Source organism: Saccoglossus kowalevskii, chromosome 16, assembly GCF_978046115.1.
Source record: "Saccoglossus kowalevskii chromosome 16, keSacKowa6.1, whole genome shotgun sequence".
Classification (NCBI taxonomy): Eukaryota; Metazoa; Hemichordata; class Enteropneusta; family Harrimaniidae; genus Saccoglossus; species Saccoglossus kowalevskii.
In genome coordinates, this window is record NC_140656.1 from 2,356,824 (window position 1) to 2,373,671 (window position 16,848).

The window sequence follows — 16,848 nt, forward strand, 5'->3', positions numbered from 1 at the left end:
GTGTCAGTGAGACTGGGCTACCCGTATATGCAGTGTGTCACTGGGACTGAGCTACCCGTATATGCAGTGTGTCAGTGAGGCTGGGCTACCCGTATATGCAGTGTATCAGTGAGACTGGGCTACCCATATATGCAGTGTGTCAGTGAGACTGGGCTACCCATATATGCAGTGTGTCACTGGGACAATAGCTCCACGATTTTACATAATAAACCAATGAATATTGTCCCCAGGCTGATTTATGACCATTTTCTACCTTATTTGACATCAACATAGCAGATTGCCGACTACTTGAATCAATGGATAAGTGTCTACTGGTATTATCACATCATTGTTAAACACGCCTGTGCCTACATTTGTTGTATCCTACACACCATGCAACAAACTCGTTGGTTATTATGTTTCCACATAACCATCGACCTTACCCCTTTCTGTGCCACATGTTTTTTAAGCCAAAATGTTAGTGCACCATGTTTATTATTTTATATATTTTTCAATACTTCGTTCGAAATAGTATGAGATATTATGTAAATGTGACGGTTATGATATATGGAGTTTACCATATGTTCGTATGTGAGGATAAAAACCTGTACGACGTCATACCCTAACACTACATGTATCAAAAATACAAAACCAAACTGATGTTTATAATATGACGTTTTATTTTGTAGTATCTGTGAACTGCTTATTTGCACTACTTTCACTACATTATGAGCGCCGGCAAATTCAGCACTCACTTAGGGAGACCGACGGATACGTATGAAACCATGCCCAGCAACGACTTTGTTATCCCGGAAATTGTTTGTTAAGATTTATTGATCCCACGTGTGAAGTCTCACAGCTTAAGTTTAATCGATATACACATATCGAATAGTTGCACCTTTTCTTGTATTCCATGATGAAGCTTACTTCTAACAGATTACTACCATGTTATCAATACAATTTGTCACGAAGTTGCATTTCTACTTAATAATTACGTAATAAATTCGTATTATACGCAGAACACCTCCTACTGATTATTTTGATGACTGTAGCAAGCGATTAGCGTCAAGTTCGTCTTGAAATGCAAAAGTTGGCGTAAGAAAGGCAGACAATAAACATTAACATCTCCGCTCGGGCAGTTAACCTGAAAAATGCATGTACCACGTGGTATGCGCACTGCTGACTGTTGCACCCATGCATGAACTGATCGAGCATCACTTACCGGCAATGCAGCGCCTGCCACTCTCCTCGAACACCATTAAATGTGAAATATCTAGCAATTATTACAAAAGAAATTGACAGATATAAACGTTTATTTTTTATTGATCTCTGCATTGTGTCTGCATATTGAAAATGTGGCAATTATGAATCTCTAAATTTAGTTCTCTTTTCTACATTGCAACTCAAAGACACTAGAAAAGAAAACCCTTTTCTAATGTCTTTGATGCCACACAGAGGAATATGAATCAATAACGTACAAAGCAGGGGATACACGGCATGGTAGTTTTATCTGAATGAGAACTAAAATAGGAAAGCTTCCACATTGGGTATTTGCCAGTACAATCCTGCCAAGTTAAGCACCATGCTGTGAGTGGAACCGATAGTAGAGAATGAATCACATCAATGCCATGAACGCTGTAGTGAACACACACCATTTATTGTGCACGTATGTGTGTGTGTGTGTGTGGGGGGGGGGGGGTTGCAAGTGAAAATACCATTGCTTGTTTATGGTCGATACAGTGATATTCTAAACACCCACGTGTGATTTATTCTTAAATACCCAACCTCTCATCGTCGAAGTCACTATAAAATCCACCACCACATACGCCATATATTATGAAAAGCGGTGTGAGATTAGTCACGTGGTCTACTCGACCCACGATCAATCCAATCAACCACGTGATCACATCACTGCATATATATATATAACAACAAGTAACAATATACCTTTATGAATTATGAATCCAACTTGAACCAAATCAGATGATATTCAAGAGACGAGTGTTATGTCGACACATCTCTCTGTACATAAATAAGGCAACCCGACCTCGGACACGTGACACAAGCAATAAGTTGAAAGGACACGGTTTGAAGTGGATGCATTAAATCAACTCGTGCACAAATTAAATAATGACCTATATGTGTTGCACAGAGTAATGACGTAATGACTTGCGCATATCTGCTGTCATGTTCATTTCACGTGTTTGTATTCACCAGTATAACAAGTTTCCCTTTCACACATCACGTCAATATTTATTGAATCTATTATCGTGATTGTTCGGTTTTTCTACCAACGTCATCAATACATCAAATATACAGAGGGTGCAGTGTATTAAAATTGGATTTATTTTCATTTATGACATAACATCTCAGTTTATTCTGGTGTGATCAAAAGAGATTATGACGTCTTAGGTAAAATGTGCGTGACAATTTCATTTTCAACGAAATAAACGAATCGTATTGTTATCAGTCGATACAAGTACTTGAGAAAACCAACGAGTATGGTATTCCTGTCTACATGGCTTTTGTAGATTACGAGAAAGCCTTTGACCCCATACAGCACAAGGCTGTGTTTGATGTCTTAAAACGACATGGCGTCCCACAGAAATACATCAACATATTGAAAGAAACATACAGAGAAGGCACAACTCAGATACGAACAGAAAAAGCTGAGCAAGAAAATCAACATCATGAAGGGCGTTCGACAGGGAGATTTGCTATCACCTGATATGTTTACATCAGCAGTAGAAGAAATCTTCAAAAGGGTGAACATCGAGATTGGTATCAATATTAACGGAGAAAGAATTTAAGATTTGCAGATGATATCATCCTGTTTGCGGAAAGCGAAGAACAACTAGAGACCTTGCTCAAAGATTTAAACTTCGAAGGAAAAAGAGACGGAATGAAGATGAACAAGAGGAAAACTAAAATCATGTGCAACGAAGTAGCCAAAAAACCACGTAGACGAGGAATAACACTTGACAGAGAACAGCTGGAAGAGGTAAATGAGTACAACTTCTTAGGTCGACTGCTGACCTCAGAGAACGAAATAACAAAAAAGATTGACCAAAGTTTCTGGCCGCAAATTAATGTTTTTCAGTTGACACAAGTCGGAAAAACTGTATAATGCAAGGCCGTATGAACCGTGCCGGCTATGGCCGGACCACTTCTGCAGACATGGTCATTCGGCCCACGTCATCATACGCCTCGGGCCTACTGCCCTCGATGGATGGCCGGACCAACTAATTTTTGCTTCCTACGGCCTTGTAATGTTATGTACACGAATAATGTATTACAATCAAAATACTTTAAGTTAGTGAGTTTCAGGAGAGATATTACGTTACTAGTATATTATCTCCCATAATGCAATGTGATACAAACAGAGGTGCTTGGCATTGGTCGGATAGCGTTAAAATACGCAACGTCAAAGTGTCAATAGTTATATTGCTAACTGGACACTAATTAAAGAGCTCGCTGAAAAGTCAATTACTTGTATGTAATTATGATTATACGTTTATGTTCGTACTTTGCCTGTACTTATATTAATTCCATTCAGATGTGTGTCTCTGCTGGTGGCCATGTAACTGTTCCCGAGGGCAATCACAACTGGGTAAGTCATACTGACCCTGAATAGGTGACAGCGACGCTTAGTGTGTATGTGTGTAGTGTGTGTGTGTAAGTACCTGTAGCCTGTTGTAATAATGCACCGTTACGTTCGGTTTTCACCGTCCTAGTACAGCCATATCTGAAAGCCTTAGCAATGTTTGGCTACGCTATGTGACGTGGATAGTGTGGAAGGGTTTCACGCACTCTGCACGTAATAAGCTCGGTTATTAAGCATCCTCTTAAAAGTCTTATGGGGATGCCCGGTGGCCGAGGGGGAGGGGAAGTGCTGTGACGTGAAGCTAGGCGATTAGGTGCCGTACGCGAGCGCCGGTTCCAGTCACGCACGCACTACGTGTTTACTTTGATTTGACGTAGTATTTACAATTTGCTTTCTATGTCAGCAGCCACTATGAGTTTACAATTTTGTCTCAGTACTTATGCTCTGGTCATGAGTTAGACTCCTGTGTTTGCGGCCTGTACTTATAACAATTTATAACATTTGAAGTAAGGATTGTAATTACGTTATTCATACGCTTTCATGTATGGGGAAAGAATCACATGGGTTCAATCACACAACACAGTATTGAATGCATTGTAGGTGATGTGAGAAATAAACCATCTCAATTTGTTTACAGATTCTGTTTATCATATTATATAAATATCCACATACATTTATGTACACCCATTCTTGGTATGAACACGATACACGTAACAAATTTTCTGCGCACCGATCAAAATGCTGCCCCACTCATGTACCTGATTTTAATATATATAATCCCACGATATTTTCTCTTAGGTTGACGTCAGCAGACACGAGTGATTACCGCCAAAGTGTTGTATCAGTCCGAGCCGCAGGCGATAACCACGAGAGAAAATATCGTGGGATTATGTATTTATCACATGCATATTTCCACAGTATGACATGGTAAAATGATGACGGGGTTGTTACCATTCTCAAAATAATAATAATAATAATAATCTTTATTGAAATCGTATCCTTATTAGGATTTTGACAAAAGTGTACAATAAAGTATAGAGAAAAAAAAAAGAAGTAAAATAAAAAAAATAACATTAAACACATTAAATAAAATTAAAATACATGTAACTATTTAGATTTTGAGGCAGATGACATACTGTTTTTTTAATATTTTCTTCTCTCAGATTGAAACAGTTGTAAATATATTTAGACAGTTCTATTATAATTGACTCATCATCACTAGTCATTATGGCTATCATTTTTTCTTCATTTGATGTAATATTATTAAGATGTTTTGTCATGGTAATTAGGGGTTCTCTCACATTTGTGTAGAGTTTACATTTGAGCAGGAAGTGTTCTTCATCCTCTATTTCATTTTCATCACAGACTGGACATTTTCTGTCACTTATTTCTACATTACTGTATCTTCCCATTTCAATTTGCAAAACATGTGCACTTAGTCTAAATTTTGATAATGAAGATCGATGATGCGGGTTTTTTATTATGTCTAAGTATTTTTCAAATGTAAAGTCCTTTTTTAGCTGCCTATAGGTACGAAGTTTATTTTTGTGGTTGGTGCCTTTATTATCGTTGTTTAGAGTGTTCCTGGCATGTACTTTAAATTTGGTTATTAGTTTGTCAGTTATTTGTTCAATAAAGTTATCTTCTATGTTTTTATCACTCCATGCACTTTCCATGCTTGTATACTCTAGGCAATTTTTTATGCTGGATACCCAGTTTTGAGTGCCAGAATTGTCTAGAGCGATGCCAAGCTTGTACGCATCATATATTAGTGTATTATCAGGCATTTTTTTTAATTCTAAGCCAATATTTTAACATTTGTTTGATGCCAGTGATAATTAATGGGTATCTCCCTAATTCAATTAAGCATGCAATGTTTGTTGCTCTACTATTGACCTTGAGTAGGAATTTGCAATATTTAATGTGCATTTTTTCCATGGGTGACATGAGATTCATAAAGTATTTTTTATTATTCACAATGTCACCCGCCCAAATTTCAGTATAAAAGAATTGGTTTGATCATTGAGTCAAACATTTTTAAGTATATTTTAATTGGGATTAATGTTTCTGAATATAGTAGCTGTTTAATTTTGAAACATGCCTTCAGTGCCCTATATTTCAGATCCTGTTGTGCTACATCAAATTTCCCTGTTAAATTTAGTTTCATTCCAAGATATTTATATGCTGAGACTCTCTCTAATTCAGAGCCATTGATTTGGAATTTGAAATTATTTAGAAGCTTGCCTGATTTATTGAAGATCATTGATTTAGATTTAGAAATGTTTATATGTAGCATCCATTGTTTGCAGTAATCCTGTAGATTGTTAATAGCGTTTTGTAAACCACTACTTGTTTCTGACAAAAGAACCAAGTCATCAGCATAAAGTAAGCAAGAGAGCCTATTGTTTAGTAGCATTGGTGGGTCATTTTTGCCAGATTCAATGTGTGATTTAATATCGTTCACGAATATATTAAAAAGGAGAGGGCTAAGGCCATCCCCTTGTCTGATGCCTCTTTGAACAGGGAAACATTTAGTCATGCCATTTTTGGTTTTGACTGTACTTGTTGAGTTTTGATAGATGTTTTTAATTACTTGATAGAAATTGCCAGAAATGCCAATTTGTCTTAGTTTGTATAATAGGCCATGGTGCCAAACTGAATCAAAGGCCTTTTGGAAGTCTATGAAACAGGCAAAAATATATTTTTTATTTTGAAGATATTTAGTTAGCAGCTGTTTAAGAACAAAAATGTGGTCTCTTGTGCCAAATTTTGGCATGAATCCAATTTGTTCTTTAATTATATAGTTCTTTTCTTGTAGATAAACTGTAAGCCTTTGTTTCATGATGGATGTAAACAGTTTGCTCAGAGTATTGAGCAGAGTTATACCCCTATAGTTGTCTGGGTTGGCTTTGTCACCTTTTTTGTGTATAGGTGTGATAATACCTATGTTCCAGTTGGTAGGAAAATTGCCACTTGCTAAGATTAAATTGAATAGTTTTTGCAGGGGTTTAATTAATGCATTGCGCCCTGTTTTAATCATTTCATTTTTAATCCTGTCTGTACCTGTAGCTTTACCATTTTTTAAGTTGTTAATTGCCCTTTGGATTTCTAGTTCAGAGATAAATCCATCCAAGCTGTCTACAGAGGATGATGTGTAGTCTGGAAGGCAACTAGTTTCTTCAATGTATCTGTTGTCAGATTTAGATTCATTTAGATTTTTGAAATGTTCATACCATTTTTGGTCCTCAGTATTTTCAGAGTTATTTATTTCCTGTTGCTTGCCTTTCAATTCATTTATCATTTCCCAGTATTTATCAGGGTGGGATTTTCCAAGATTGTCTAATTTATTTAGGATTTCATTTTTATATTCTCTCTTTCTTTTGTTCAGCATTCGTTTGTATTCACGTTTAAGATTATAGCATTTGAATCTCAAATGTTTATTGTTTGGGTCTTTACTGAATTTAGATGAAAGATTCTGTATTTCCTTCTTTAAATTTAGGAGGTCATTATTAAACCACTTTGATTTAGTAATTTTATGTTTTGTAGATGAAATATTTTTAATTTTACGTTTTTTTAAACTTATATCAGCTGCCTCAAAAAGTATGTTTGACAATAAAGTACTTGCTGTATTAACAGAATCTCTGTCATTGTTAAAATTAGTATTATTAAAATTATAAATAAGTTTACATATATCTTTTGTCTGTAAAGCATTACTAAATTGCAGTTTGGAATGTTCATTCCAAAGGTAAGTGAAGTTTGTTTTTGGTGCAGTACACGTTTCTTTAGATTTGCTATAATTTAATATTGCGTTTGTTTTTAGGTGTGAAGAGATTTGGCAGTGGTCTGAAAGGTATAAATTAAGAGGATGAATGTGAAAAAGATTGACTTGATCAAAAAGGCTATGACTAAAAATTGTGTAGTCTACAGTGCTACTGCCACCTCTTTGGTGACATGTAAATTTCCCTGTCATGTCTCCTGGACATCTACCATTGAGGATTACTAAATCAGAACTCATACACAGGTCTAATAAAAGTTCACCATAATGATTTTTAAAACAGAGATCCTGTGATGTTCTTTTTTTTAGGCTACTAATAGTGTCAGACGATTGATGGTCTGGGTTATTGTAAATAACAGTGTCCTCTTCATTTTTTGTCCGTGCATTAAAATCGCCAGTCAAGATAATTGCACCCTTTGTCGCATACTTAGCTATATCTTTTTCTAAAAGCTGGAACAAGTTAGATTCTTTCCAGTTAAAGATACTGGAAGACTGGGGACTGAGGTATAACGTACATAAAAATATATCTTCATTTAAATGGAAAAAAGATTTGTCAAGTTTGATCCATCCAAATGAAGTCTTCTGAACTACTGTGTAAATGTTTGACACCTTTTTTATATTGATTTTTATAGTATAGTACGATACCACCTGAATTTGATCTGGCTTTTTTATGTTTTTTTGATCGAAAAGAGTGAAGATGACTATAGTTTGGTAAATCTATGATAGAGTTAGTATCAGTTTTAGTCTCTACTAAACTAATAAAATCAAAATTTTCTACACTATCTAAGAAACACTTATCTCTAATTTTTTTCTCCAAGCTTCCATAACTATTCCACGCAGTAAATTTAAGTATGTCCCTATTTGCAGTCGGACAATTCATCTTGCTGTATGCTGGAAATTAGAGATATCAAAAAGAAAAAAATTTTGAATAAAATAAATTTGAAAAAAAGAAAAGAAAAATCTGCTTTTAAATACCTGACTCTAGGTCTATATCACTGTATATATAAGTTTAACGTCTCATATAGTCTAAAATGTTTGTCAAAAAATCTTCAAAAACCTGGTTTCTGCTACCACTATTATTTTTGTAATTTCTATTGTTGCTTTTCTTGTGACTGCTATTGTTCTTGTGAGTAATGTTATTGTTCTTGTGCTGATGATATTTGCTATTGAAGAATTTCTGTTGTCCTGGGTGTTGCCTTGTTGGTGTTGCGCCTGTTGTATTGGAATGTTTGTATTCCTGTTTTGTCAGGTGAGAAGTGATAGCCCTGTAGATGTATTTCTTCATGTTTCGTACGATGTAACTTATGCCCTTGTTGTTAGGATGAACTTTATCTTCAAATAGGTATGATTTGATACGATTCCTGTTGTCTAGGACATTGTGATGAATGTAATGTACATTAGAGATTGATTCACATAGGAGCTCTAGTGATGAATTGAATCTCAATTGGTTGGAATTAAATGAATCATTGTCCAGTCGTGGTAGAACACTTGAAGCAAATATACTGCATGAAGGATATATGTTTCGTGTTGTATCAATCAGGTCAGAGTATTTCTTTTGACAGGTCTCCAGTGATGATCCACTGTCAATGTCATTAGATCCTACATGTAACACGATGTTCTTTGGATCTTTGAACTTTGAATCTTCAATGAATAATTTGACATCGTCAATACCTTTTCCTCGTAGAGACTTCACGTATGTCTCTCTGACAGTAGAAAATTTCTCGGGCTCTATGTATTTGACTGTGGAGTCACCTACAATCACAATATGTAAGGTAAAACTCATGCGCCACGTGTTAGCATCACTGCGCATGCGATCTTTCTAAATTAGATTATGCAGACACAAATTAAATTATGAATGGACATGCACACTAAAAACAGTGAGTTGAGGAAGGTGGGACGTAGGACTCGGACTCAACACTCCGCCCCAAACTCTTCTTATTTCCAGGGGAATCAAAGCTTTTTCTCATGACTTTGTTACTACTAAATTACATTTAAACTACTAGTATATATAACTGGTTTGTTACTTATCCCTTGTGATAGAAGCGTGAGAATCCCCTAGTTTTACCAAGAACTTCCAAGCTGAGTTGTTCCACCAAATAAATCCCCGACATAATAATAACCTTAGCCGAAAAACTGTCCGTATGCTTAACGCGAACGCCCTGTGAACGTTGTATGGCGATTCTGCTCGTTCCTGATATTTGCTCAAATGTTGGACTTTTCAATAATTTCAACTGATTTTTTGGAGGGACTGAATACTATTTCCGAAAATACACATACAATTGCCAAAACGAGCCATTGTTACCACAATTCCTAATTATCGGGCCGTATATAACCTGTGGTATATAACCCCGGAAGCTCCGAACATGGTTCAGGCAGCGCCTACAAAGAAAAAATAACGTGTTCGGCACACTGTGGTGATCGCTTTGTGATAATATTAAACTGATATCGCTATGTGATAACAATAAACTCACATTGCCTTGTGATAATGATAAACTGACATCGTTTTGTAATAATGTTAAAGGCGGTGGTTGTCACGCAGCGCGTGTTCCAATTTCATGTAAACAAACATTTCACACGCGTTGTATACGTCGCTATGAGTCCCATATCGAACAGGACGCGGCGCGACAACCATCGCCCTTTAAACTGATATCGTTTTGTGATAAAGTTAAACTGATGTCGCTTTATGATAATATTTCTCTGATATCGGTTTGTGAAAGCGATAAACGCACATCACTTTTTGATATTTGATGTCTGATATTGTTTTGTGATATTGATATAGTGATATCGCTTTGTGGAAGTGTGAAGCTGATATCAATTTGGGATATTTTTAACTGATATCGCTTTGGGATATTGTTGAACTGATATCGCTTTGTGGTAGTGTGAAACTGATATTGCTTTGGGATATTTTGAACTGATATCGCTTTGTGATATTGTTGAACTGATATCGCTTTGGGATATTGTTGAACTGATATCGCTTTGGGGTATTGTTGAACTGGTATCGCTTTGGGATATTGTTGAACTGATATCGCTTTGGGGTATTGTTGAACTGGTATCGCTTTGTGATATTCTTGAACTGATATCGCTTTGTGATATTGTTGAACTGATATCGCTTTGGGATATTGTTGAACTGGTATCGCTTTGTGATATAAAGCGATACCAGTTCAACAATACCCCCAAAGCGATATCAGATCTGATTTTTGTCAAACGATCGCGTTTTAATAATTTTAAGAATGATAAATAAACATTTCAGTGAACAGGAATGCAAGCTGATGTCACTTCTCCAGAATTTCACATAGCTACAACAGTTGAAAAGCACGTTCCTGTGAGCACATAGTAAGATATGTGTTCATGAATTAATTTATCTGAGCAGTTTGAATACATTCTGAAGGGGTGTACTTAGAAGCCGTATCTGAGGCGTTTGAAAGTATTCTGAAGGCTTTTATTAGAAAGCCTTATCTGTGTAGTTTGAATGCCTTTCCTGAATGCATGTACTAGGAGACTTATTTGAGTAGTTTGAATGCATTCTGAAGGCTTGTACTAGAAGCTTTATCAAAGCAGTTTGGATGCCTTCTGAAGCAGTTTGGGTGCCTTCCAAAGGTTTGTACTATAAGCCTTATCAGAGCAGTTTGCATGCATTCTGAAGGTTTGTACTAGAAGCCTTATCAGAGCAGTTTGAATGCCTTTCGCAGGTTTTTACTAGAAGTCTTATCTGAGCAGTTTGAATGCATTCGAAGGTTTGTACTTGAAGCCTTATCTGCGCAGTTTGAATGCCTTTCGCAGGTTTGTACTAGAAGTCTTATCTGAGCAGTTTGAATGCCCTCCGAAGGTTTGTACTAGAAGCCTTATCAGAGCAGTTTGCATGCATTCTGAAGGTTTGTACTAGAAGCCTTATCAGAGCAGTTTGAATGCCCTCCGAAGGTTTGTACTAGAAGCCTTATCAGAGCAGTTTGAATGCCTTTCGAAGGTTTGTACTAGAAGTCTTATCAGAGCAGTTTGCGTGCATTCTGAAGGTGTGTACTAGAAGCCTTATCAGAGCAGTTTGAATGCCTTTCGCAGGTTTTTACTAGAAGTCTTATCTGAGCAGTTTGAATGCATTCGAAGGTTTGTACTTGAAGCCTTATCTGTGCAGTTTGAATGCCTTTCGAATGTTTGTACTAGAAGCCTTATCAGAGCAGTTTGAATGCCTTTCGAAGGTTTGTACTAGAAGCCTTATCAGAGCAGTTTTAATGCATTCGAGGGTTTGTACTAGAAGCCTTATCTGAACAGTTTGAATGCATTTTGAAGGTTTGAACTAGAAGCCTTGTCAGAGCAGTTTGAATGCCTTTCGCAGGTTTGTACTAGAAACCTTATCTTAGCAGTTTGAATGCCTTTCGAAGGTTTGTAATAGAAGCCTTATCAGAGCAGTTTGAATGCCTTTCGAAGGTTTGTACTAGAAGCCTTATCAGAGCAGTTTGAATGCCTTTCGAAGGTTTGTACTAGAATTCTTATCTGAGCAGTTTGAATGCCTTTCGAAGGTTTGTACTAAAAGCCTTATCTGAGCAGTTTGAATGCATTCTGAAGGTTTGTACTAGAAGCCTTATCGGAGCAGTTTGAATACCTTTCGAAGGTTTGTACTAGAATTCTTATCAGAGCAGTTTGAATGCCTTCCGAAGGTTTGTACTAGAAGCCTTATCTGAGCAGTTTGAATGCATTCTGAAGGTTTGTACTAGAAGCCTTATCAGAGCAGTTTGAATACCTTTCGAAGGTTCGTACTAGAATTCTTATCAGAGCAGTTTGAATGCCTTCCGAAGGTTTGTACTAGAAGCCTTATCTGGACAGTTTGAATGCCCTCCGAAGGTTTGAACTAGAAGCCTTGTCAGAGCAGTTTGAATGAATTTCGCAGGTTTGTACTAGAAGCCTTATCTGAGCAGTTTGAATGCCTTTCGAAGGTTTGTACTAGAAGCCTTATCTGAGCAGTTTGAATGCATTCTGAAGGTTTGTACTAGAAGCCTTATCAGAGCAGTTTGAATACCTTTCGAAGGTTTGTACTAGAAGCCTTATCTGAGCAGTTTGAATGCATTCTGAAGGTTTGTACTAGAAGCCTTATCAGAGCAGTTTGAATACCTTTCGAAGGCTCGTACTAGAATTCTTATCAGAGCAGTTTGAATGCCTTCCGAAGGTTTGTACTAGAAGCCTTATCTGGACAGTTTGAATGCCCTCCGAAGGTTTGTACTAGAAGCCTTATCAGAGCAGTTTGAATGCCTTTCGAAGGTTTGTACTAGAATTCTTATCTGAGCAGTTTGAATGCCTTTCGAAGGTTTGTACTAGAAGCCTTATCTGAGCAGTTTGAATGCATTCTGAAGGTTTGTACTAGAAGCTTTATCAGAGCAGTTTGAATACCTTTCGAAGGTTTGTACTAGAATTCTTATCAGAGCAGTTTTAATGCATTCGAAGGTTTGTACTAGAATTCTTATCTGAGCAGTTTGAATGTCTTTCGAAGGTTTGTACTAGAATCCTTATCTGAACAGTTTGAATGCATTCTGAAGGTTTGAACTAGAAGCCTTGTCAGAGCAGTTTGAATGAATTTCGCAGGTTTGTACTAGAAGCCTTATCTGAGCAGTTTGAATGCCTTTCGAAGGTTTGTAATAGAAGCCTTATCAGAGCAGTTTGAATGCCTTTCGAAGGTTTGTACTAGAAGCCTTATCTGAGCAGTTTGAATGCATTCTGAAGGTTTGTACTAGAAGCCTTATCAGAGCAGTTTGAATGCCTTCCGAAGGTTTGTACTAGAAGCCTTATCTGGACAGTTTGATTGCATTCTGAAGGCTGTGAGAAAACATTCCTGTTTGTTAATTTATGGTCTGAATATTGGTTGTAACCAGTCCCACAATTGCCGCGGTCATTGAACTTAATATACTAATGAAATACCTATATCCATTCAAACCATTCACAGGTTGTCGCCCACAGAACAGGATGCGTTAATAGCAATTATAGTACATAATGCCCACGTGACAAATATGAGCACGTAATGAATGACAAAACTACAAAGGAACGATAAGCAACAATATCCATGGAAACGTGTTGTATACTAGTATACATATAGCTACTAGTATCTGTCACGAAAGCGAATACTCGGCATTCCAGTACTATCAATGGATGCTAATACGTATACAAGTTCATAGATATATTGGAAACTTAGCTAAAGCTATTTTTCAGATTTGGGGCTGCATACTTCCGGGCATATAAATGGAATGAAACAACATTTTGCAGAGAACATGATTACAGCGATGTACAATTGTGAGATGTAAGTGAATTCATGAAAATTAAAATTCACCGACCTCATTTTAAGAAAATCGTATGTTTACATTACGAGTTGATGCTCTATCATAGAAAGAAAAAAGAACATGACAATCACGCCACACAAATACGTGCAATCACGGTTACTAAAAGTCTTCTAGTAACCGTGGTGCAATAGAACATTTTCTCACGTGAAAAACAAAAACATCCGCGTTTCATATCTAAAAGTTTGTGACGTGGAAACTGTAACGACCAAGTATATGTAAACGTTTCCTAAAAACATTGAGATTTTTCATCTTTTTGCAAAGATATTCACGGCGTTATACTCAATAACTCAGAACTATTCTTATATTGACCAATAGTGCAATTTATTGAAAAATAAAGAAAATCTGGTCATTTTCATTCATGAGTAGGCTTCTACCTTAAGCTAGAATATATACATTGAAATGTTTCCGATGAGGAAAGATATATGTTTTGAATAAGTGGGCAGGATAACAGTCAAATCAGGGGCATCTGACTACAATGAATAAATCTTTATATAATTTAGCTCGCCGCTTACCTGACAGTCGGCCGACCCGGTTTTACAAAAAAACATGCGATGCCAGTTATTACTAGCCGGCCGACTTTAATCTGTATATATTAAACTACATTACAGTGAGCCTATATATTTGGGACGGTCTTGGGTGTACTTATATACAAACGTGAGATTAAATGTATGAATCCAGCTAAGTTCCTCTACGCTCCATGTCAATTTTCCACAGGAAAGGCCGTATTTTTTGACAATTTTTTTGATATGATAGGTCCATCAAACATTAAAAAAAAACTTATGCCATTTTCGATACTGTAGCAAGGAAGTACAGCTTTAATGTTTTGAGTCGGATGCTGATAATGTGAGAACCCCACTGCCCCGCCAGGTACTTTAGTACTTGCTCCGAACTCCGAGCTATAATGATGTCGATTTTATTCATACAGTAATATTTAAAATGACATTATAATTCATTTGAAAGGCTGTGCCATATTACGGGTGTTTATCTGTGACGCGTCTGTGACCTTCTGGTCTAACCTTAAAAAACAAATCCAGCGCATTAACACATAGAAGCAAGCAATTTGTTGCATCACATTAAAATAGTTGCGTGTCAAGTAGCATATGCTTCTTACACAGTCACCCTATTTACATAGATACCAGTGTCCACAATTATTGTAAATACTCATGTTTCTAGCAAAGTGTGCCAGCGAGATTAGGAATACTGAAACACTGTATGTTGCATTATAAAACAGCTTAGAACGAACGTTCTGAAACAATTACTACGAGATGTACGCTATGTAGGTGTAATGTACATGAACTCACACATTTATGGCGTAATGTCTGCTGTTGAATATGGATATGATGTACGTTTCCACTTCTGTCGACGAGATGACGCCCAACACCGTGTTATACTCACATGCCAGCGTTTGATGCACGCAGGCTATAGCCAACAACAAGTCCTACTAATTAAGGATTCTCGTGATGCCGCCCTCACTGGCGGGTAACGTATGAACATTTCACCTCACATTAAAAGTAAAAATGATGTAACACGGTTAAAGAAAAATAATTAAACATATGGGATCACGTACTTGGTTCGATGTACAAAATGGAGTGAATAGCATGTTTTGTAGGGCATTTTTCTCAAAAAAACAAAACAAAATAAGCAGATTGACAATGAACAAACACATTTTACATATTATTGACTAATGCTAAAACGATTAATTGTAGACAGTAAATATGATGCGCTAAAATATACGCACATGAATGCATTAAATCCGTCATGGGACTAACGATTAAATAGGCATAGGACGGGAGCTATGTATCTAGTAACAATGCATCATTAGCTATAGTACTGTTGTATGTCTTTTTTATTGCTTATAAAATCATTTCATCCGCCATGAGACCATGGAGGTAAAAGACAGATTGATGAGACCAACTTAAAAGTTACAGAACGGAAGTTACGCATCTAGTAACATCAATTATTAAAGTTTCAGGATTTTACAGCAAACTTTTGATATTGAGCCCAAATAAGTGGATTAGGTTTTAAATAATTTAACATGATGTGTACCTTTTTTTTATAAACGGTCGGTGTACACTTCAATGCGAAGTGTGTGGTATATGCGTAAAAATCGTGTTTCTTGTTGTTACAAGCGACTGTGTACAAAGGGAATATAATTGAACAAATGAAGAACTATTATATCTAATTAAAATTATAAACTCAGAACAAATTCAAATTAAACTACAAGGTGAAGCTTTATTTAGAAAAAATTCAAATGGCGAAAAGAGAAACATTTTCATTAAATTCAAGGTTCCCAAAATACCAATAAATAACTGTCTCTGTAAATTATGTAATACTTGCAACTGAATTTAAGATCAATTGATTTATTTACATACTCATTTATTCATTCCAGATATGAAAAAAAATATTTTCTTGTTAACGAAAACATTCTTACTGCTGAAAGCATAGGGTGCTTGTAACAACTCACAACTCAGCAAATATAGATTAGATGCCGCCTATTCTCGTGAGATCTACGAATAATAGTGCACGGGGAGGTTATGACGGCAAATGCGCCTCATCACTGTAAGAGGACGCGCTCCCGTTACGCCGCGCCGCGTTACGTACCACTGACCCCAAAAATACAGCTTGAAATGGCGTGAAATGAAATAGTTTGACATGCGCATCTTTAAAGCCTAGTATAATCATGTTCAGAACGATTGCGGGGCTTAGTGGAAATAATACAAAAAACTGCCACACAACTCTCGCTCCCCGGAGACAGAAACACAAAGACGTGACTGGGGTTTGCCCGATAATATGCCCCTCCTTGTTTCCGCTGTATGCAGGGGTGTACAAACAAGTATATTGCCCTGCTGTGCCAGGCAGAATTTAAGGGAAGAAAAGTCCCGGGCTTACATAAGCGGAAACAACAGTTCTCTCTAATAGACAAAAATAAGTAGTTTCGATTCGAACCGAATTTGTATTGAAGTTGGTTCTGGTTAGAGAACAGGTATCGCCTTCTCAGCACATAGGGCACCCTTGATAAAGACAATTTAGTGAAAGATATATATATATATGTCACACGCAACGTAATATTACCGTAATTGGTATAGTACAGGTGTGATGGTTCAAATACCAAAATGGCAACAGTAACAGAAAGACTTCCCTGGCGGCGATGCTAAAATACGAACACGGAG

The 16,848-nt window shown here is 36.7% G+C and overlaps 1 protein-coding gene across 2 annotated transcripts in view; it reads right to left on the reverse strand.

Moving 5' to 3' along the window:
- Positions 1 to 15,102, reverse strand: part of LOC144352366 (uncharacterized) — a 32,123-nt gene extending 17,021 nt beyond the window's left edge. For both annotated transcript variants that reach the window (XM_078009451.2, XM_085491436.1), the window contains exon 1: positions 14,980 to 15,102. The gene's annotated coding sequence lies outside the window, so the exon portion shown is untranslated. The remainder of the gene's footprint in view (positions 1 to 14,979) is intronic.
- Between the last annotated feature and the right edge of the window lie 1,746 nt (positions 15,103 to 16,848).